Source organism: Orcinus orca, chromosome 18 (assembly GCF_937001465.1).
Source record: "Orcinus orca chromosome 18, mOrcOrc1.1, whole genome shotgun sequence".
NCBI classification, from domain to species: Eukaryota; Metazoa; Chordata; class Mammalia; order Artiodactyla; family Delphinidae; genus Orcinus; species Orcinus orca.
In genome coordinates, this window is record NC_064576.1 from 62275481 (window position 1) to 62281480 (window position 6000).

A 6000-nucleotide genomic window follows, 5' to 3' on the forward strand; every position below is an offset into this window, starting at 1 on the left:
GTTCTCATTTACAATTAGAGAATCTGGTGACATTGTCTTATTTCATTGTAATTTAAGTTGCCTCAATGCTGTTTCTCAACAGAAACCAAGTTTTTCTTAGCAAAGATGTCTAAAATCACTTTCTCCTCACAGACTTAGAGAACAAACTTATGGTTACCGGGGGAAAGGGTTGAGGGGAGGGATAGACTGGGAGTTTGGGATTGACACGTACACACTGCTATATTTTAAATAGATAACCAACAAGAACCTACTGTATAGCATAGGGAACTTTGTTCAATATTTTGTAATAACCTAAATGGGAAAAGAATTTGAAAAAGAATAAATACATGTATATGTATAACTGAATCACTCTGTCGTACACCTGAAACTAACAGAACATTGTTAATCAACTATACTCCAATATAAAATAAGTAAAATAAATAAAAGTAAGTCAAATCAGTTTCTCAGAAGAGCATTTTCATAAGGGATTTTCTCTGTAGGGTTTTTCTGGACCAAGTTGGTAGCGTTCCTGCTTGAAGGGTGGAATTTACAAGACCTGGAGGAGTGGACACAGCCTGCCGCTTTGGATAAGCCTCCCTGGACATCTCCAGCCATACTGTAGGAAGAGGGAAATTTGCCTCTGGGCAGAAAGCCTGGAAGCTGGCTTCCTCCAGTCTCTTGAGACCAGATCTGTAAAGTTCGGCAAACAGAGGGCAAGTGGTGAGGCCCACATCCTCCTGGGAGACGGCAGGCTCCTACCCACGGTTCTAGCCTTGTGGATAGAAAGCCCACATCGACTGGAGCCCCCCTGCATCTTCATCCACATTCTGCAGTTCCAAAGTCACCTCCAATTGTCTAACACCCCTCCCCACTACCTCCACTGGTTACAGGAGCTTCTAGCACTTTGAAGGCCTTCCAGGTAAGTTATAAATCCCCTCAGCCCACCCTCCACTGAGATTCCTGAAAACTGATAGGAATTCAGTTCCCTGTACCTCTTTTTTCAGTGATCTGAGTGGATTTACTCATTCATTCAACAAGAATTTACAGAGCCCCACTATGTGTCAGGCAGTGGGCCGTTTGTGGCTTTTTTTTATAGGAGAGATTTATTTGAAGAAATATTATTGTACAACATATAAAAACTACATAAAGTCTTAATTTCCCCTCATAGGCTGGTAAATTTGATATAATGAATAAACAAAAACTTTTAAAATCCAGAATGCACAAAGTACTGCACAGTTTGATCACTAAGTCAAATTAGTTGACAACCAAACCTCACAGAACAGCTTCACGTCAGCCAAGGGGACCTGGGACTGAATAGGAGAGACGCCATCTCATCCTCAGGGAACGAACGAACTACTACTCCCACCGTGACTAGTTACCTCTTACCTGCAGATTTTTTTTTTTTTGAAGATTTTCTTTCTATTTTTTAAAAATAATATTTATTGATTAACAAATATTTATTGAGTATATATCGTGTACTGCTATAAAGTGAATGGTGGTTTTTTACATTTATTTATTTTATTTTTGGCTGCACTGGGTCTTTGTTACTGCGTGCGGGCTTTCTCTAGTTGCAGCGAGCGGGGCTACTCTTCGCTGTAGTGCGCAGGCTTCTCATTGCGGTGGCTTCTCTTGTTGTGGCTTCTCTTGTTGTGACTTGCGGGCTCTGGAGCGCAGGCTTCAGTAGTGGCACGCGGGCTTAGTTGCTCCGCGGCATGTGGGATCTTCCCAGACCAGGGGTCGAACCCGTGTCCCATGCATTGGCAGGTGGATTCTTAACCACTGCGCCACCAGGGAAACCCTTACCTGCAGATTTTATAATCCTCCTAAAGGATCTAACACAGTTACATATACGGAGTCTCAATTGTGGCATCAGCTAAGCCTGGCTTCCCATTCTGACTCCACCGCTCACTCTGTGAACCCAGGGCAAGTTATTTCACTTCGCTGCACCTCAATTTCATCATCTGTAAACTATGGACGACAATACCTACCCTGGAGGGTCACTATGAGAACTAAGTTATATAATTTGCGCAAAAGTCCCTGTATTGCCTGTAACACAGCCAACGTTTCATAGAGGCTGATGTTCTCGTTCTCTTCCCTCGGGCTCCGGCAGGCACCAATCTCCTTCACAGACTCCCTGGTGCGGGGAGGACAGACAGGGTTTAGCTTCAATGCACTCTTTAAAAGTAGCAATTCTCAGCAACCAAGACCCAACACAGCCAAAAATAAAAATAAATAAATAAATTTATTTTTTTTTAAATGAGCAATTCCACCATCACCTCTCAGTCGTCTCTGTGGACAGAATTCCACCCGGTGGGAAGTCATCTTTCCATCATCGCACCCTCCACCTCCCTGGCTTGTCTCTTTCCTCCATTTCAAGCCACTGCCTATGAAACCAGACCCTGGTGCTTGTTACCACTCAACCCTGCTCCTTCCCCCAGATCCCCAGCTCTGAGCGGCCCTTCCCTAAACACATCCTCGCCCCTCAGCCCCCCACCCAATCCCTCAAGCCTACAAAACCTCCTCCTCTCGGCCATCTCCCCGCCCGTCTCCCCTCCCCTCCTCTCTCCTGGTTTCCAGGCCTGCCCACCCCACCTGGAGCCCAGGGCTGACGGTCTCACTGCTGCCTGTGTAGCATCTGCACCTCTCCCTCTGTCTGTTGCCCCATCTGCCAGGCCCCCAAGCCGAGCCATCCTGCACTTTTGCTATTTCTACCCTGTAACTACCAGACCACACTGTGGTCCATCCACCCATGGCTACTCGGCCAACTTTCACCCCACTCTTACAGGCTTCAATTAGGCCAAACTTGTTCCACCTTCCCAAATGCTCCCTAAAATGTGCACTGCTCCCAGAAGCTAACCTTGCCTCCTCTGCACCCAGGGCCAGAACCCTCCATTAGCCGCTCAGGCCCCCTCCTGACCGCAGAAGATGTGAGCGATTCCAATGAGGTCAGAAGCAACAACAGACTGATGAGTAGAACAGACCTACTTCCAGATCCTCTGCCCTTGAAAGTGGTCTGAAGACTGAAAATGCAACCGGGCACAACAGAGGAAACTGGTGTGCACAGCAGGGAGATGACTCACCCTGGGGGCATGCTGAGACTTAGTCCCACTTCCTGCAAAACGAGCCTATGCTGCCCAATGTTAAGTCAATCAGCCCAGGCCAGTGGTTCTGCCACTCTGCTTGGCCAGAAAGGTCATGGCAGTCCGGGCCTGTGTTCACCTCAAGCTGGCTCTGCAGACCTGCAGTGACTCCTTCGCTCCTTTGGTCGCTGTCAGAACTCACAGCCCAGCCCGGGCTTCCAGTATTTCCTGGTCCAGCTGTGCCCCAGCTGGACACCGTGCACTGGATGCCACTGTGGAGGGGACCACGGCCGGGCGCCAGACGGCAGGCTCAGAACTGTGACCCAACCATGTGTGACTGTGACCATCCCCAGGAACTCTGCCTGGTCACGGCCCTATTCTGGGTCTAAGCCGGCCTTTGCGCTCAGATTACATAAGCACTAGAGCTTCCAGCGAGGTGTGCCCTGGCCCTTTCTCACACTCAGTCACACTCCTTCCTGCGGGACAGACCTGAATCTTCAACCTCCTGCTACTCGCCCCAGTGGACGGGTCTGGTCTCCCTGTGCCCCCAAATCCACGTGGCCCACATTAAACTGCTACCACACCCTTACACGCCGGAAAGGACCAGCTCCTTCTCTGGGATTCCTCAGTTCTGTTTAATGGTTTCTTCTCTCTCCTCATTATTCACATTCAAAAACCCAGACTGAAGCACCCAGACAGCTTAGTAGAAAGAAACAGGGTTTTGGAGTCACACGTACCCAGATCTGAATGTCATCACTGAGACTTACTGGCTGTGTGACCCTAACCAATAAACTTCATTTCTCACCCCTGGTTTCCTCATTTGCAAAGTGGAGTGAATCAGAGCTGGGTCTAGGGCAGGTGAGGGACACACTCACCTCAGAGGCAAAATTCGAGAGGGTGCCAAAAAACTCAGCCAGCAAGATTAATAATATTTTAAGGAACAAGGCCTTCATCATAGGGTCATTCTGAGGAATAAATGAGATCAGGAGGCAAAGCCTGGCACACGAGAGGTCATTTCCACCTTTCAAATTAGCAAAAGTTTTAAAATTAATACACAGTTTATGTTTACACAAGGCTTTTAGCAGTAACAGGCACAATCGTTTTGGAAAAAAGTATGGCAATAGATATGTCAGTAGCTGTAAAAATGCTCCTGGCTTGTAATTCAATTTCCAGGAGTCTCTCCCAAGGAAATTACCCAAAACAGAGATAAAAACATGCATCTGGGGCTTCCCTGGTGGCGCAGTGGTTGAGAGTCCGCCTGCCGATGCAGGGGACACGAGTTCGTGCCCCGGTCCGGGAAGATCCCACATGCCGCGGAGTGGCTGGGCCCGTGAGCCATGGCCGCTGAGCCTGCGCTCCGCAACGGGAGAGGCCACAACAGAGAGAGGCCCGCATACCGAAAAAAAAAAAAAAAACAAAAAAAAAAACATGCATCTGTTTCTCACCGTGCACTTTATAATTACAAACCATTGAGGAACAACCTGAATGTATGTATGTGTAGGTGTGTATATATACATACACATACGTAAGACATACATACATAAACACATATATACATACGTAACGTTTACATACATACATATATATGTAAATATATCCCCTGACCGTGTAAAACAATGCAGAGAAAAACATTGTAAAGAAGCGTGTCAAACATTTTTCCAAAAGGAAACGCAGATGGTCAACAGGCACGTGAAACGATGCTCAACATCGCTAATCCTCAGGGAAACGCAAACCAAAACCACTATGAGGTATCACCTCACACCTGTCAGAATGGCTATCATCAAAAAGACTACAAACAAGAAATGTTGGCAAAGACGTGGAGAAAAGGGAACCCTCGTACACTGTTGGTGGACATGTAAACTGGTGCAGCCACTATGGAAAACAATATGGAGGTTTCTCAAAAAACTAAAAGTAGAACTACCCTATGACCCAGCAGTTCCACTCCTGGGTATATAGCCAAAGAAAATGAAAACACTAATTCGAAACGATACCCCAAAGTTCATAACAGCATTATTTAAAATTGCCAAGGTATGGAAGCAACCTAAATGTCCATCAACAGATGAATGGATAAAGAAGATGTGACATATATATATATATATATATATATACACACACACATATATATACACACACATATACACATACACATACACAGTGGAATACTATTCAGCGATAAAAAAGATTGGAGCCAGGTCTTCTAATCCCAGCCCCTTCCTTACTAGCTGTGAAACTTTGGACAGTTCTGTAATCTTCTGTGGCTCAGGTTCCTCCTCTGTAAAGTGAGGGCATCCAAATACTCACTTCACCTGGGTATTTGTCTTCAAGGTGCAGAAACTGGCTTCATGGACCACTGCAGGACCACAAGAGACCAGAGGCCTCTTCCCCATTTCACCTATCATATTATCCTCCAAGACTCTGATATGTCCCTATTCCAAGGAGAGCAGCCCTCAATTATAACTCAATGGAATTTCCCAATGACACACAGGATGATGGTTTTGAGTCAGAATTGGCCGGATTCAAAAGAAAATGAAGAAATACTTTCGCACCCTTGACTTGGTTGCCTGAGAGTTATGCCCACCCTCCAGTGTCTTTGTGTACTGTGTTATCCTCACCTGGGCTATGGCCATACACTCCCACCTGGTCTCCATGGCCCCAACATCTGTCCACTCCTGTCCGTCTACACACGACTGCCAATTTTTAACGTGCTTTGCGCATCCTCATGCTCAAAACCCTCCCATGGTTCCCTCTTACCGACGAAGCAAAAGTGCCCTCTCTCCAGACACACTCTCAGGCCTTCACCGTGGTCCCCAGCACCTCTTCCATCTTAGCACTTAACTATTCTACGCTTCACTAACCACACCTGGTGCTTTCCCACCCACGTGCCAAAGCTCAGGTTATTCCTCTCCAACTCTCTACCCATCAGGATCCCACCGTCCACCAA

At 46.8% G+C, this 6000-nt stretch overlaps 1 protein-coding gene across 1 annotated transcript in view; it reads left to right on the forward strand.

Moving 5' to 3' along the window:
* Positions 1–4007, forward strand: part of FAM124A (family with sequence similarity 124 member A) — a 114516-nt gene extending 110509 nt beyond the window's left edge. Inside the window, exons 4-5 of the transcript XR_007473038.1 lie at positions 480–898; positions 2857–4007. The gene's annotated coding sequence lies outside the window, so the exon portion shown is untranslated. The remainder of the gene's footprint in view (positions 1–479; positions 899–2856) is intronic.
* Positions 4008–6000: the final 1993 nt, after the last annotated feature.